This window comes from Lycorma delicatula, chromosome 7 (genome assembly GCF_047948215.1).
Source record: "Lycorma delicatula isolate Av1 chromosome 7, ASM4794821v1, whole genome shotgun sequence".
In the NCBI taxonomy this organism is placed as follows: domain Eukaryota; kingdom Metazoa; phylum Arthropoda; class Insecta; order Hemiptera; family Fulgoridae; genus Lycorma; species Lycorma delicatula.
The window spans coordinates 63,552,515-63,571,585 of record NC_134461.1 but is presented as its reverse complement, the minus strand read 5'-3'; the positions used below and the strand labels follow the sequence as shown (position 1 = coordinate 63,571,585).

The window sequence follows — 19,071 nt, the reverse complement described above, 5'->3', positions numbered from 1 at the left end:
GCTACTGTTGCTGTTTGGTTCCTGTACATGTTAGCAATTGTTCTTCTGTCTCTGTATTTGAACCCTAATTTTTTTAAAATGCTGAACATTTTATTCCAGTCTACGTTATCGAATGCCTTTTCTAGGTCTATAAACGCCAAGTATGTTGGTTTGTTTTTCTTTAATCTTCCTTCTACTATTAATCTGAGGCCTAAAATTGCTTCCCTTGTCCCTATACTTTTCCTGAAACCAAATTGGTCTTCTCCTAACACTTCCTCCACTCTCCTCTCAATTCTTCTGTATAGAATTCTAGTTAAGATTTTTGATGCATGACTAGTTAAACTAATTGTTCTGTATTCTTCACATTTATCTGCCCCTGATTTCTTTGGTATCATTACTATAACACTTTTTTTGAAGTCTGACGGAAATTCCCCTTTTTCATAAATATTACACACCAGTTTGTATAATCTATCAATCGCCTCCTCCCCTGCACTGCGCAGTAATTCTACAGGTATTCCGTCTATTCCAGGAGCCTTTCTGCCATTTAAATCTTTTAATGCTCTCTTAAATTCAGATCTCAGTATTGTTTCTCCCATTTCATCCTCCTCAAAAAAGGGATTTCATCCCTATTAAAACTAAACAACAGAAATTATTAACTCATCAAAATATTTTGGCTTAAGATAAAAAAGTATTATTATGATGTTTTTTAACTTTAATAAATTAGCGACTTATTTATATCTTACCATTAATTTATTATTAAAAATAATTGGAGATTTTCCTTTGAATAATATTATTTTTCTAATGTCGAGTTAAAAAGAGATACTTATTTGGCATCTCCTTTTAATATTTCCATAAATATGTGAAAAAAATACTTTTCAATATCACCTTTTGAATTGTTATTTATTTAGTATCAGGATGGAGCGGTTCACCACAAACGCATATCTGTTTCCTAGTGCAACGTGCTTGACCCACGATACAGACGTCCTAGGCCTCGAATGTTGCAGTAAGGGTTCCGATACCCTTATCCGTGTGACAATCCCTGCCAAAGGCCAAAGCGACAGACTTACACTGGACGGCGTAAGACTTCGGCAGAGCAAGCTCACTCACAGCAGCCCATTATCAACCCGGCTCCACAATTGAGAAGAGGGATGGGCCACTTCCCGTTCGCACTCCGTCTAGCGTCGGCAAACAGATCACGGTTTTGCCTTCCACCCCCACTGCAAACAGCGAAACCGAGTAGCACAACCGCACCCACCTCGGACAGCTTGGAACCGCCAATCCCGTACTCCATAGGAAGCTCCTGAGCTTCATTTCCCCGTTGGCCGACATAACTGAAGGTACCGAAGTACCATGTCGTTCCCGCCACTGACTTGTACGTAGATGTTATTGCACGGACGTGATTGGATTTATTATTACTAAAAAAAAAAGCCACACTTATACGTTATTATAAATTATAAATGAAATAAATTTATTTATTATTTTATATCACTGCATAAAGAATAGAGTATAAATTTATTACACATATTTTTGTGAAAATAAATGTATTACTTTTTTTAATTTCAGACGGAGCAATTTGCTGTAATGTGGACGCTATTTATTTTAATAGTGCTGGGAAATTCAGCAGTACTTGTAACACTTATGCTCAGGAAAAATAGAAAATCTCGTATGAATTTCTTTATAATGCAGCTAGCAATAGCAGGTAATTAATTAAATAACTTTATATGCTTAATAAAATAATATTACACATAAAATAATACTACAGCTTTCTTTTTAGCATGAAATTTTCAAATTTATGTAACAGCATTCCATTTTGAAAGTATTAGATTATTTTATTTCCTACTTTTCCACAAGGTATAAGATGATAATTATTCTGAACAATTCTTGTAGATTTATTTTGGTATTATATTAGGTTACCTATAACTTTTGTAATTATGACACTACTAGATATATCATACGACTCGTTTACTATTCAAATTAAAGAAACTTATTCCACTTCCACTATAATATATTTCTCAAGATATCGTTGTTAATATTGTTTTTTGCTTGGCGAGTGTCATAATCAAATAATTCGAGGTGACCTGACATAAGATATGTTATTTTTAAAAACAGATTATTTTGCCATTATCAAATATAAAAACAAATAATAACAGGTTTTGCTAGATAAAGGAAGGAGTTCAGTAGTGTTTTCTTTTGTACTTTATTAAACCGGATACATTATTACTAATCAATCTTCCAAGACCACATAAAATCAGCGGATAATTTGATGCAACAAGTGACGTTTAATTTTGACACATAGGGGCAGGAACTGTAATATTGGTTACTACTATTAGAGAAACCTTTTATCGTCATTGAATTGAAGCTTGATATTTTACACGTCATAGGCGTAACATACGGGTCATAAATTCTTGGTCTGAGAGTGAATATTAGAATTTCTGAATATTGCCATACATATTATTTTTCTGCAATAAAAAATCTTTCCTGGAAATTCAGCATCTGAATGAATATTTGATTTCCTTAGTTTACAATCTGAATAAATCTGCGGTTTCAGTAATGTTACGATCAGGAAAGTCACATCAGCCATATTTTCATACTTATTTTATTTCTGTAATTAAAAATATTTACTTAAAATTCTGAATATTTGATCTAATAAGGTTACAATGTCTGAAAAAACTGTAGTGACTGCACTGTTACAACCAGAACAGTCGCCTCAGACTTATTTCAATAAACTATTTTCTATGTAAAATGTTTGTGGAAATTATGAGGTTGGAAATCTAGTTGACCCAATAAGCTTACAAAATCAATTTTTAAATTGATTAACATCCTGCAATATTACAATGCTAATCACTTAAGGAACACTTTTTGAGTATTGAATTTCTTATACTTTTTATTATTGATTAAATATTTTAAAAAAACATTTTTTTAACATTCTATTTTTACGGAATCTTGTATTTTCTCTCACTCTCCCTCTGAGCGTGTGTGTATGTTTGTGTGTCTCTCTGCTCTTATTAAAATTTGTGTTTTGTAATTTAATTTGTCTACATTTAATATTTATCTACCATAAAATTTATATTATATTAAAAAACAATTGCAGATTAGTTCAATATTTAAATGATAATTAATATCGAAACCGGTTGTAAATATGTTTGTTTACCTACTCTTTTGTGATTCGTATTTTAGGAATGGAATGTTTGAAAATTTATCGGCAATATAAAATAAAATTATTTGAATTAATGTTTCGTAACACAGGTATAAATAAAAGTTATATATTTTCAAGAAATTTTTCAAGATTTTTACTTCTTCTTATGAAGTAAAAATGCATTGTCATGAAAAATTGATTTTTTTAGACGTCTGGAAATACAGTTTGACCATCCCTGAATCATTTTTTACTTGTTTTGCTGTAACGTGTGTTTGTAATTACGTAACTATCTCGCGTAACTGAAAAACTATAAGCCACAGAATGTTGGTATTTTGTATTAGAGACTGTTATAATATCTATTTGTGCACCCTTTTTTTTTATTGAAATCGACTTTTGCATGCATCAGGTACAATTAACAAATCTCAGTTTAACAGATCTCGATAATTATAAAATCTACATATATATATATATCTACTATATATATATATATATATATATATATATATATATATATATATATGTTAGATATAAACATAAAGTTTGTCTGTTTGTTTGTTATTGCAGCACGCAAAAACCAACCAACCGATTATTTCCAAATTTGCAGGATACATTCTTGTTATCCAAGGTAAGCTATTGACCGGGGTCATAGCACCCTTGAAGTTTAAGATATTAAAAATATTCATTATTGTTGTGAATTAAAGATATTCAACGGAAATATACATTATTTCTTTTACTTCATTATTATATTTCTGCCACAATGGGAAAGAAATAAGTTCTGAATATTTCGTCGTCAAAGGTGTCAATACTTCAGTTACCGTAGTTACGATTGAAATATCTTTGGTAATATAGCTTTTTTTAAGTTTTCTATAAAGCCTGAATACTATCATTATTTTTTATCAATATTATTCTCACAACCATGAGGGTAACATGCAGTACAAGGTCCAGAGGAGGAGAACTCTCTGGATAGATGGGAATGGCGAACGAAGCAACCTCAGCGGGTGTCCAGGACGACAGTCCTTCTGGCAAATTGTGAATGGCGAGGAAAGCGAGCACTGCGGCCATGGGGTAAGCACCTTGGCCTTGGGAGGCCGCGAGGAGCCACTGAGTTTGCTCCGAGATTTGACCCAGGGCTGATCTGAGCCCCGAGGGCCCAGATTCTGGCTAGACGTGCCAGCTAGCCAGAACATCGACGTACAAATTTGTTTTTCTCATGCAAATACTACATAAGTAAACTTTTCCTGACTCATTTATGTATCACTTAATTGATGGTTGAAAGTACTCCCTAGAAATGGAAGATTGTATTTGTATTTTAGAAAGGATTAGATGCCAATTTTAGCTAATTATCCCTTCAATTATTAGTCTTATAGAAGTGGAAGGTAATTCCCCGGATAGATCATCAAATATCTCCGCAATCTAAACTAAAGTTGCACCCACTCGGGAGGTCCTTAAATTCAGAGCATGATAGCGGTATCAGCATTGATCATATTATTTTTTGAACTTGACCATAATACATGGACTTCTAACCAATGTAGAAATCTAAATGATGAAGGAAAAATGAATAATACGAACAGGCGGCCTATCTGTGAACAAACTGCAGCCAGGACGAATAACAATATTAACCAATGTAGTGCTTTTGAATCTCTCTACTAAAATAGAGTGTAGTTAAATTCAGGGTAGACAATAGGAAATTAAAAAAAATATGTCTATAGTAAAAATACAAAAAAATCATCTTTTAATTTTTTTTTCACTATTCGACGCAAGAAAAGTCGAATATTGTAAAAAAAAACCCTCCTTTTTCTGATTCGGATTGTACTTATTACATATGTGCGTTGGTGCACGATTTAGAGAATTTGGGATTAATTAAACAAAACATTATCAAAAATTATATTGCATGTGAAATACTGTGGTTATTTAAGTATGTAGTTGGAATAACGTGGAGAGGGAAATAACCGGGGGATGTAGTCGGTAAAGTTTAACGAGGATGTTACCACTTATTTAAAGTTGTTAAAAAATAATGTAACTTATAGGTCATATATCAATTGTATATTAATAATAGAAAAATTAATTTCTCTTAAAATGATATAAAATTAGGCCTTGAAAAATTAGCTTTTTTTGGTAAGGGTGACAGGGAGGGAAAGAGAGAGAGAGAGTAAAGTATAGACACAAGTTTTTTATTTATATATATATAAATTTATATATATATATTTATATATATATATATATATATATACGAATTTTATTTTCTAGTATTAATAAAAAAGAATAAGTAATTCAGTATTCAAAAACTGTTGCTAAGTGATTAGCAGTATAAGATTTTATGATATTATTAATAATTTTAAAATGAAACTGTAAGCAAATTAGGTCAAATATTTTTCAGATGCAGAATTTCCAGTGAGGATTTTTAATTACACAGAAAAAATAGAGATTGAGGTGACTGTTCTGGTTGTAACAGTACAGTCACCGCAGTTTTATTCAGAAATTGTAAATTAATATAATCATATAATTATTCAACTGCAGAACGTCCAGTAAAGATTTTTAATTACACAGAAAAAAAGAGGACAGACTGAGGTGACTGTTCTGCTTGTAACAGTACAGTCACCGCAGTTTTACTTCACTAAAAATGTCCAATAAAGCCTAAAATATAAAACAATTGAATTTTGAACTTTTACTTAACTGCAGCAGTTAGTCTTCCTTGAAAGGTTTTTATGATGTTTCAGAATTATAGTCAAGTAAAATGTTAATTACAGAAATGTTAGGATCTTACAAGGGGAAGGCACATCTGTTCAAATCCTACTTCATCTTATTTTTTTAACTTTTATTTTTAATAAAATATATTTATTTATTAATATATCAACCTCTGTTTGGAAAAAACGTTCTACGATCATTAGTAAATCAATAATTACAATAAAAATAATATGAAACAAAATACGTAATAAAAAATATATGTAATTAATAGGCGTACAAGGAAGTCATGTGGAGTCCACAACAACTTTTTTTAATTTTTTTATGTACTGAGTGTTGTGATTCTTGTGAACTTGATTTTTTGTGTGTGTTATTTCCTTGTAAATATCTTACATCCAATTTCTATAATTTTTTAATTTCAACCTTGAAATTGGTGCAAAATGATTGAAAATTTTCCCTTTTCTGATTGCACTAAGCGAGTTATCCACTACATTTAATATACTCATCATATTATTATTTAATAACCATTTTAGTGTTATTTTAATTTTGATTTTTTTTAAGGGATGCGACGGTGGAAGGTGCGGCGGCTTAACCAACACAACCACTGTTACTGTACGTTCAACACGACTGTCTGCACTTGCCTTGTGTTACTTGAATAAAAAACATAAAATAAAAGTATTAAAAATTTTTTTAATAAGTCAGAAACGAAGTACGGTCACCTCCTAGTGGTGTTTATCGGATTAGGCTAAGAACCGGAAAAATACATTTTTACCATGTTTTAAGCATGAGTTTAATGAAAACATGAGGAAAGAATTTTCCAAAAATTACAAATTCAAATGGTTAAAATAGGTAAATATATATTTCACATTTTCGTGTTTTTCTTGGCAATGAATTGAGATATCGATTTTTTATTTTATTTTTATATAACAACGTATTCGTTTTGTATCGTATATAATCCTTCTGTATTTTTCATTTAAAATTACCCTTTTATTGTGAGTTACTGGAAATCTAAAATACACTATTCTTAATTTAACAGCAAACTATAAGTTTGCCGTTAAAAAAATGTTGCCGGTGAAGCCGTATTGATATACGGGCGAAACCGTGATGTGAAATCGCGATGTAAAACCTAATAAGCAATTAATTAATGGGACCTGTATTGATCATACTGTTGCTGTGAAGAAATTGCAAGAGCTAATCTTCCCCTAACCACGACTGGAAACGCAAGTAACCATATAGCGCGGGCAAGCCGTGACGGGGATGCCAGTATATATATATATTTACATTTTACTATACGATCTTTTTTTTTGTTTTTGTTTAACCTCTGGGACCACCTTTAGGCATTGCTTCACAGGATAAGATGAAGAATTTGTAGTGTGTGTGAAAATTCCATGCCTATCCGGGATTCAAACCCGGGATCGCCGGATGAAAGGCTGAGACTCTACCACCCGCTCCACGAAGGCCGGCCATTTTCCTATACGACCTAGAATATACTTTTTCACGTATTTTAATCGGAAAATATTTATGCCACTTGTATCTTTTTTTCGTTATAGATGAGTCTGAGAAATGCCATTTACGCACCCGCCATAAATGGGTAAATGTCGGATCGCAAGGGTTCGGCTAGATGTTGTTAAGAGCCTATCTGTAACCGCACCCTACCGACTAAAAATTCTATCTCACCGTTTCACCCCTTCTGGGGCTGGTCCAGCAATTAAGCATTGCGTGGCCCCAGGAGGTGCCTTTAGGTTCCAGGGGTTTGGAGTCCCCATGCTTCATCACAGTCACCCATCCGCACAAGTGCAGACGCACGACGTCACCACAGGAAGCTGTCCTTCGCCCCTTGATCCTCAGGTCACTTTCTTTGCCCGAGTCTCAGGTGTTTTATACGCAACTCTGATTCCTTGCCGGGTGATCTTCAATCCTCTCACTGATCTGGGTTCTAAATCAGGCTGTATCCCATTTTCTAGCTTCTCTCGCTTTATCTTTCAGGATACTTGTTGCTAGGTGTACTACCTTGTCCAAATCCGCTCTTCCTGTCAACTTGTGTGGAACTGCTTCTTCTGGAAAAAGCCAACTTAACCCGAAATCTTGTCAGACCACGTCCCACCGCTGGCATTGGTAGATGGTGTGTCAACGGTAAAGAAAAAATGTAATTTTAAGATTTTTGTTTTGCTGTCATCATAGATGTAGATCTATTTTGTTAATCTATTAGCTGTTAAAGCGATTCTATTAACGATATATAATAAATTAATATCGAATTATCCTTCAATTTTTTTTTTTGTTTTTTTTACTAATTTTGTTATTTGGGAAGTAGAATTACTAAAGATGGACGAAGCAGGAGCGATATAAAATGCCGAATAGTACAAGCGAAACGAGCCTTCAGTAAGAAATATAATTTGTTTACATCAAAAATCAGTTTAAGTGTCAGGAAAAGATTTTTGAAAGTATATGTTTGGAGTGTCGCTTTATATGGAAGTGAAACTTGGACAATCGGAGTATCTGAGAAGAAAAGATTAGAAGCTTTTGAAATGTGGTGCTATAGGAGAATGTTAAAAATCAGTTGAGTGGATAAAGTGACAATTGAAGAGGTATTGCGGCAAATAGATGAAGAAATAAGCATTTGGAAATATATAGTTAAAAGAAGAGACAGACTTATAGGCCACATACTAAGGCATCCTGGAATAGTCGCTTTAATATTGGAAGGACAGGTAGAAGGGAAAAATTGTGTAGGCAGGCCACGTTTGGAATATAATTGTTAGGAATGCAGGATGTAGAGGGTATACTGAAATGAAACGACTAGCACTAGATAGGGAATCTTGGAGAGCTGCATGAAACCAGTCAAATGACTGAAGACAAAAAAAAAACATTTTATATACTTGATATGAATTTTATATCATTGCTAACTTTTATTATATAACTAATTTCGTGATCCTGACCGGTTCAATGTTTTGACCGTGTTTCTTGATCCTCTAGAAAAAATCTGGGCCAATAGCTTTTCTATTTGCCTTGCATAAGCAAACCTAGATATTCCTAAAGTAATGTTTATAGTTAACATACGAGTATTCATTAGACCATATTTACTTATTTATGTACGAGTGTAACAAAAATTTAGTTTTGTTATTAACTCATTTATGTACTAAAGATAGATCCTTTTGTATTTGGAATTATTTCTATAAGTATTCCTAAGATAAATATATATATATATATATATTAAAGAGCAAAAATTTTTATGTTAAAAATTTCAAGTGATTCATGATATTAACGAGAAACTACTTAAAAATATATTTAAAAAAATTTTACGTATGTTTCCAAATACATTTTATGAATACATTTTATGAAATGAATAAATTTCTAACACTGAGAAGTATGTATTTCCAAAACCAAGACTACCTTTTTGTTAAATGTTATATAGTTTCATAGTATTTTTTTTTTTTTTTCTAGTGGGTGTCATAATCAAATGATTCCATCTGAGCTGACCTGACAAAAGATATGTTATTTTTAAAAACAGATTATTTTGCCAAATATAAAAACAAATATATAACAGGTTTTGCTAGGTAAAGTAAGGAGTGAAGTAGATTTTTCTTTTATGCTTTATTAAACCGCTTACATTATTACTAATCAATGTTCCAAGACCACATAAAAACAGCTGATCATTTGATGCAACAAGTGACGTTTAATTTTGACACATAGGAGCTGGAACTAATATTGGTTACTATTATTAGAGAAACCTTTTATCGTTATTGAATTGAAGCTTGATATTTTACACATATCATAGCTCTAACATACGGGTCGTAAATTCTCGGTCTGAGAGTGAAAAATAAATATATCCTCTTTCCGTAATGGAAAAAATGCATTATTCTATGTATTCTGATCTGACAATCCAAGTATACATAAAAGAGGAGTACACATGTGTATATTTGTGTGTGTGTGTGTGTGTGTGTGTTTGCTTCTTTTTTTTAGTCAAAAAACTTCTAGTATTTTATTATTATATTTTTACAATACATCAAAGAAAAATGTGACAGTGTCGTCCTTCGGTCTATATTAATTCATCGCAGTGTTTAACTAATGGATTATGATTTTTTTCATAAAAAGTTTCGTCGTGATTCATAAATGAATTGTTCATAATCCATACTTTTAGGTAGATCAGGTCATTTGGATTGAAGATATCATAATATCAAATCAATTGAATCTGGTGGCTACTTGACTGTCCCCTGGCATTCTATTTATTCGAAAAATGTCTCAGATTAAGAGAACATAGTAAGGAGGTGCTTCATATTTCTGCTACATACAGTCAGCTGACGGAAAAAAATAAAAATAAAAATCTCGAAAAGAGATATGAATCATATCATTACATATCAGTTGAAAAAATTTGTCACCAGTACTCTCATAAAAACATCAACTCGGGGTATATTATGCTCCTCTATAATTACGGTACGATTTTTATCACATCAGTAAAGAAAGTTATAATGGTTTACTAAGTCACTCAATTTTAAGCATTATTAATTAATCCATATCGAGTTAATGAAATGAAAATTTGTTTCACAACGAACAGATTGCTTACCAAATTTCACTCTTCTACTAAAATTACAAAATGATCGAAGTATTATTCGAATCTTTATATTAAGGATTTAAGATTTTTGTAACCTTAGTGTTGAAGTATTATTGCATTGTTGTATTCTTTAGTTTTAGTTCATAAACTTCAATTCCTGTAGAATTTTATTTATTTTTTTCTAAATTAATAGAAGCCTTTGTTTTAGTTATTCTTTATGGATATTTTTCTAAAGTCTTCTGAAAAAAAATGTATGTTTTCTAAAGTTAAAATGCCGATAAGGCCTTCCTGATTACTGAGCATCTTCGACTACTACAGTATTCTATTGTATGTTCATCAAACACAAACGTTACTGGGTCGAAATGGATAATTTATAAATCTTAAATAGAATTAATTCTTTATGGACAGCACCAGTATTCATTATATTTTTCTAAATTAAAAACTCGATTATATTTTGTATATTTTTCCATCAGTATGCAATTATTCTCAATAAAAGAACAAAGATGAACTTAATTAAAATTAAATATTAATTTTATCAGTTGGTTACTACCAATTATAATAAAACATTTTCCACTTGTTATTGGATAATACAGAATTTAAATGTCCATACGGGAGAAATTAACTGATTGATTATTACTTCATTATTTACATTTAAAAAAGAAATAATTTTTTAAAAGGAATATTTTATTTATAAGCAAGAATGTTTATTTTCGGTAGAAGTCCTCTTTTTTTATAATTTAAAAAAAATGTTGTTCTTCCAATAAACGTTTTTAAAAATTCATTTATTATTATAAAATTAAAATTATTTTAACACTTTTAACGGGAATTTCATTTTTTTTTTAAGTTTATATGTCGTTCATGATGTATTTTATCAACATTTTTAAACTGGGAGGTACGAAAACATTGTTAATCTTAAGTCTCTATTATTCGCGGATCGAGCTTTAAGTTAAACGTTAAGGTATTGCATTTTCTTTATTTTCGACGTAAATTCATCCGTTTCATAAATTTGTAATATGATATTTAATTAAATACAGAAAATATTATGTATAATAAAGAAACAAATAATTATTAGATGATAATCAAAAGAATAAAATAAAATCACTAAATTAATTACTGATTTCATGGTTATTCCTATGGATATAGTCTAAGTTTAAAAAAAAATATATATATAAATATAAAAAAAGGGATTAATAAAGGATTGTCGGGTATAAACTTAGGGATTACTTTATCGTTTGATGATCATAATATGTTAGCTGTAGTGGGTGAGTTATTAACAAAATGTTTTATGTATTTAATTTTATTTAGTTTACCCGTGTCGTAATCCAATACTATTTATGAAATTTATATTACACTTTTATAGCCGTTTAGATACTTAATACATGCATACATATTTGTGTGAATATATTTCTTTCTATATATACATACAAACATACGTACAGGCTAGAATTTATGTTAAATGATTCCAAATATTTAATCTGTATGAAATTCAATTAGCTTAATGACAAAAATGATGATAACTTATATAAAAAGTACATATATGACAATAGTTTTAAAGAAATTCGCATTATTATTTTTCTTTAATCGGTTAACTAATTTATTTTAATTAGACGAATACTTAATTGGATTAAAATTCAGAATGTGATTATATTCGGCATGCTATTTTGCTGATGACTTTCGAACTTAACATGTCGCTTCGAAATAATAAAATGGCTATTTTCCAGTTACTTTACGTACACAATATTATTTGTTAAAGAGAAAGATATTATTTTTTATTACATTTTAAAAAATTTTATGTCCACCTGTTTTAAAGCTATACATATAGTATGCAAGAGAAATGTTTTTGTTTTCTACAGATCTACACTTTTATTCTGAACATAATGAAATTAAAACAATTCCAAACAAGAGGAAAATTATTATTTTAATTTCATTTTGAAAAACCTACCTACCCGGCTTTTCCACTCCTTAAGCAAAATTACAAGCGCAGTTTTGCGGTTTTTCGCAAATATTTCAAAAATGCTGAAATTATCGACCAAATTAGAAGTTTATGAAAGCCTATAAAATTTGTAACAAAATTCAATTTGCCCGGCTCTAATAACCAAATTTATTAGTTCCAAATTTATTAACAATTACAGTAAAAAAAATGGTGCAAAACTGTTTTGTTCTTTGCCCTGTTGTGAATATAAGTCACTATGCTATCTCCTTTTCGGCCGTATTCCACCTCATTTTCGATCGCCCTCTCTCATTATTATACTACAAAATAATCTGCGACCTGAACTTCAGACACGATCCAGAGATGCTAGAAAAGAAAATCAAACTAGCGTCGAAGAGCTCATGCCACACGTCAAGTACGCATACGAAGCTGCGGGTAGCCGTTCTTGTGCAATAGAAATACTAAAATTATGTCCTATTAACTACCTCATAACTAATATTTTCTCATTGCTTCAAGTCAGATTTTTTCCTTTCTTTTTTCCACGCCTCCCCCCCCCCCCCCGGAACCGAATCCGCAACTAAACATAGACTCGGCTCCTCGTGACAGCCCCTAAAGACTAGCCGTTCAAGATCGGAATCAGGGACTCCATCTTCAACCGTCCGCCGCAGCTTCTCAAGCGACCTAGTCGTAGCTCGTCCCAATCCCCTCATTCAGAGTTTGAACTGCCTCATCAGGGACAATTAGGTAAGTCTGTGTGACTTCGTCCTTCATACTTGGCCGAACATGTTGTCACCCCTGAAGTCCCTCTTCTAGCCGGCTTAAAAATTTCTCAATAGACTCCAACATACGATTGCTGAGGTCCAATCTCTCCGGAGCACTCCTTAATCTTGATCTTAGATGTCGAGTGTTGTCGGACCAACACATTCTCCCTCACACTGCAAAAGAGAAGTCTCATATTGTGGGTAAAACACTTCTTCTAGTTCACAAGAACAACCAGCTCGAGACTTCTTCTTCCCATCAGAGGTCGGAGGAGAACCATGCAGTCGACGCTTCCCTTCATCCTGAATCGACCCCTGTCCATCTCATCCTGGTTGTTACCCGACCCTGTCGTGAGAGACGGAAAATCTCTTTCGTAGTTCCTATTGGACGAACCAGACGAGTCAACAACCCCTCTTCTGGTGTCGAACCGGAACCTCTCCTGTTTTCTTCAACTAACTTCTTGAAAGTAAGCGATCAGAAATACTACTATCTCTTCAATACTCTCACCAACACTGCTGACAGACAGAACTTCTTGCACGGTGACCACAGACCCTCTCCACCTGCAGGTTCTCCGACCCGTAACAGGAGAAAATCCCTCCTCATCGATCGGGACGTCGCCCTCAAGTCCGCCTGGAACTACCATATCAATTAATTATAATCCAAATATATATCAAGTAATATGTACACGTTATAAAAAAATAATTTAAATAAAATTATTCTCATAAAATTCCACTTAACAGACCACATAAGCCGAAGGCAAACAAAGATCTAAACTGTCTTTAATGAAATCAATACTGCGTAACCATGCAAACAATACTTGGTTATGGTAGGTAAACACCAGTAAAAACAAAACTAAGGGAGTAAAATAAGAACAGAAAAACTAAAAATAACTATATAACACAAAACCCTAGTAAAAATTTCAAAATACGGAACGTGAGAAAAACAGGTGCGAACGTATTCACAACTGATCTCAACTATCGCTCCATGTCAGATTGGTGGTTTTTGGAGTAGCAGTTTTCCAGCTATTGATTATTTTCCATTTAATAGCTGCTTTAATTAGGAATGGTAATTTAAAAACAAAAAAAAATAAAGAAAAGTCAGTTATCTTAAAATATAACGTTACCCTCATGGGTAACATTATATTTTACGATTTGGTTTAAATAATATGTTTACATCTATTTTTTATTCTTTAATATACTAACCAATAAAATTGAATTTATTATTGTAGCATTTAATTAATTTAATTTGTATTCATTTACAAATCCAAGGGTTTATTGATTAGTAGTTAATGTTTAATTGGCTTTTATCTACAATATTACAAAAAATAGAGTTTGGGATAGGTTCTTTTATTTTTTTAGGAAGGAAATCCTTTATTTAGTGGTTGATTATTATTATTTATTTAGTGGTTGATTTAATTTTCAAAAATCATATTATGCAGGATGTGATAGTTGTTTTGGAATGCTGGGAGAATTTATTACTCTAGTTACTAATATGATCATACAAAATTTCTTAATTATCGAAAATATTAATTTCTGACAGAAATATATGAGTATATATCTTAATGAACTTACTGGTAACTGGTAAACTGGATTTTCGTACAAATCTCATAGAAATTCACAATTGGAAGAGGATATCCAAGGTTTAATTTTTCAACAGGATGGAGCACCACCCCATTTCCACTTAGATGACAGACGTGAACTGAATAGGTAACTACCAAATGGATACTACCATATTACCAAATATTAGCTACCAGACGGATTTGGCGCGCTGGCCATAACGCTAGTGAACGTTTGCATTGAATACTATGTTCCCCTGACTTTACACCCTGTAACCTTTTTCTCTATGGTTTTGTTAAACATATCGTGAATCAGCCACCTTTACCACCTATCATCCAGGATCATCGTGTTAGTATCACAGAGCCCATTGAGTTTGTAGATCGCCTAATGTTACAACGTATCTGTCAGAAATTAAACTAAAGGCTTGGTGTGTGTCGCGTGACACACAGAGCCAACGTTGAGCACATATGATGTGATGTTGTGAACCAAATGTAATACAAAATCTTTTGAGTTTCCTTACCATTTTTGTTACTTTCATGTATATGAGTGTTATTAAACGTGTGAGTTATTCAAGTTTAAAATCGGAAAGATCATTTGTAATAAGCCAGTAATAAATAAGTAAATAAAATATAAATTGTAAAAAAAATAATAAGCGAAATGCAATTCATGAATTTTTAAAATATCTGATATTCAGATTATGAAAATTTACAAATTATAAAAATTAATAATAGAATCTTATTCAGAACATCAGAGTGAATTTTAAGTGGTGATGTCATAGTAAGACAAGTATTCTCCACTGATCCTCATGTCCAAAGTGTTTATTTACTGCTGTCTACTTAAGTAGCCAATGCTGTAGTATCAAGTCATTGTACTAGTGTCTCCGTCATGTACGCGCACACTTTGTCCCTCTATCTCTCTCTATACTCTCGGAGCTAATACATAACTCTCTCAACTACAGATAAACGTTTAGAATATGATCAATGGATATACACACCTACAAACGATATCACTTTTCGAGGATTACATTCATAAATAATATAAATCCATCACAAGTGAATATCATTAATGCTTACATATTGTTTAATCATTTATAGCATATACACTTTTTTTCTATAATTCGTTGCGTACAAACCTGTTGACTGTTATAAAAAAAATTAATAAATAGAAAAATAAAATAATTTATTTTTATCTCGTAATTGGCTCGTGTTAAAATCTAATTATTACGTAGAAACTTGGTATGAATTATAAATAAATGACAGTAACTTCTTGTTCAATGAATAAAGATAAATTTAAATCTAAAACAACAAAATACAGAAATTTTACAAAATAAATTGAATGTTACTTAACTAATATTCGATCTACAGAAAGAAAAATAAAATTAAAAGGAATCCTCGCCATCTCCGTGACTATTAATTCCTGCAGAACAAAAGGCGTAACCTCTCTGCCATCCATGAGCTTGCGAGCAACATTGTCAACCACTACTTCTACCTGTCTTTTAGTCAATCTCAGCGGCTTTGATGTTCTCCCGATCAACGGTCGTATACCGTCAAAAGAAAATAACGTTGCAAAGTGATCACTACCAGTTTCTGACCTCAAAACTCTCCATTGATAGAGCGAAGGATCCCAACTATTGTCAACCAATGTCAGGACTAATACAGATCTATGACCTCTGGCTTCAAATGTATAAGAGTCGTCATTTAGACAGATCATATCAGTCGCCATCATCATTTCTGTAAAGATTTGCCCTCTTCTGTTAGTATAACTGCTACCAGCAATCGTGGCCTTGCAGTTAAAATCACCCATAACCACGGCTCTTTTCGGTGACTGTAAGATGACTTGTTGTATTTCGTCAATGTAAAGTTCATACTCAGCAATTCCAATATTAGGACTCACGTATCCAGCCACAAGGACAAAATTCGGCAAAATAATCGCTAAAATCCCCTCTCCTCTATGATGCAACTGCCATCCGATCCTATTACTGTAGCTCCTAACTGCTACATCCCCGGCAGTGTCGGTGGTCCAAACGTGGCGAGCAGCTTCAATTCTATTAGGCTCAGTTATAACCAATAAATCGACATCGATTTCCATGGCCGTCGCTCCCACTAAGTCAAGGGAGAGACGACTCCTGTTGGTGTTTGCCATCAGTAACTTAGGCATCGCCTCTGGAGCCGCACTTCATGCCTCCAGTGCGGTGTGTTTCGCTGCCACAGTCTAAGCACTTCATGCCTTCTCTGCAGTCCCTAATTACGTGCCCTTTCTCCCCGCAATTAAAACAGAGGGCAGACCTGTCGGGATCTTTGCAATCTATACTCCTATGCCCAGATGTTCAGCATCTCTGGCACTTGTCATTTTCTGTGCGGATGTAAGCACGACAGTGTACCCAGCCTATTTTTGATGCTGGCGATCAGTTTAGTGGCAGTTCTATAGTTAATAATTACAGTGGCATTGCGGGTGTCACCGTAATGTCTGATAGATGTAACTCGGAAGGATTCAGAGGAGCCAGCTACCGCAGCAATAACATCGTTAATCTCTCTTTCCGTAGTGTCGGCATCCAGGTCTTTTATATGAACGACTGCACGCCGATCCCCTCTTGTCCTCAAATCCACTTGTAACTCGGCGGCTGTAACTCAACTTGTAACTCATAATATATTACGGATGTTAGTCCCTAACTTAAATTTTGACTCAATGCCGCTTAAAAAATACAGTCCAAAAGTATGTGGTGTACCGTAGAAGGCTGTCGCAGTGAACACAAACAGGTGCATTGGTCCGAGTGATGAGATGTCCATGAGCGAGTCTAGCGAGAGCTATACCCAACCAGCAAATACTAACCACCTCTCAACGGCAACTCCTGGATGAAAAGCCCCACTTCAATTTAGTGTTTTTAATTAGAAGAAGTTTATTATCGATGATTCCTTCTCTCGAGAAACAATTAATTTCCTCCACTTATATGGATATGTTTACTTAATGAAATAAGGAACATACAAAGAATTTAAGTGAGAGACATTAATAGAAATCTGAAATAAAAATTTCGATATATTTTTAAATATAAAACACTTCATTTTATCCAAAAATGTTTTATTTTAGAACAATTTATTTAACTAAATGTGTAAATTAACAAAATGTATACATATTTAAATAATTATGCATAATTTTTTTTTTTTGTGAATCATTTATTATAGCTACAACAATAATGCATTAAAAATCTATTTTAACATTCAAGGAAACCTTTATTGTACTAGAATTCATTTTATGCAACAATACCGTGAAATACAGAGCATTAATTTTATGATCTATCAACATTCAACTCTTGTTACTCAATGATCGTGAATAATTGTTTAATTTACCGTGCTGTTTTGTAAATTAATTCATTTTTACGGTTTGAATATACTTTGAGTTGATTACCTTTTTGTTCTATTACAAATTAGAAAGCGAAACTATTAAAATATCTGTTACAAATTTGCAGTTAATAAGCATAAAAAATTGTGTTACAAAGAATAAAAATGAAAACTGAATAATTTTCAAAAACATTACACATATAACGGTGGAAAATATATTGTACCTTTTAGGCTGATCGATTTGAAAAAACCTATAATTACATTTTTAGTTCCGAGTTAAACATGTTTGAATCTTATTCAAACCTAGTTTTGAATAAAATTTTAATTTTTCATTAATAGGTACTTTTTGGTTATCATTATAAAAATATATAAATAAAGTCTACCATTATCTTTTTAATTTTATTTGTTTTTATTAATAACTGTAGAAAAAACATGATTTTCATGGTATTCATTTTCAATATTTTTAACATAACAATACGATTTTGTATTATTTTATCATAGTTACTGAAGTATTTTAATAATTTTTTTAAATTTTCCTACATTTAACGAAGAGCAAAAAATTAACTTTTTGTTTAATTACAGTATTCTTATTTTTTAATGGTTTAATGGTAAAGAATTATTCTTTAATAAAGTTTCAAACTATGCTTAACATGCAAATTCTCATTTAGAGAAAAAATAAATAAAAATAAAATAAAAAAAAATTATGAAGTCCTACTTTTAAAAGTAGAAGATATAAAAATCCCTAAACGAATAATGAAGGTTGAAATCTGTTAAGCTGATAATGCTTCATTTACATAAAATTAATAATAAAATTTCGAAAGCTAGATTGAATTTTCCAAAAGTTAACAAAATGTATAGAAATAAAATTTGTAATAGTGGTAGATGACTTTTATGAAAATTTTCTTTTCTAAAATTGTTCAATGGTATATGTACTAATGGTTAATCAAGTAATATTCTGACTAGGTAAGCAAGAAAAAACCATTGAAATTTATAAGCCCAATTCATTATCACCGTTTTTCTAGCTCCCCATTTTCATAATTTGTTTTTCTTTGTTAACTGACTTATTTGTTCTAATACACAAATTACTAGTACATGATTGTACTCAAGGTAATTGACTATACCGTGATAGTAGGTTAAAACTTCATGAT

At 31.9% G+C, this 19,071-nt stretch overlaps 1 pseudogene; it reads left to right on the top strand.

Moving 5' to 3' along the window:
* The first annotated feature begins 1,518 nt into the window (after positions 1 to 1,518).
* The window catches only part of LOC142328308 (cardioacceleratory peptide receptor-like), a 164,605-nt pseudogene continuing 147,052 nt past the window's right edge, over positions 1,519 to 19,071 (top strand).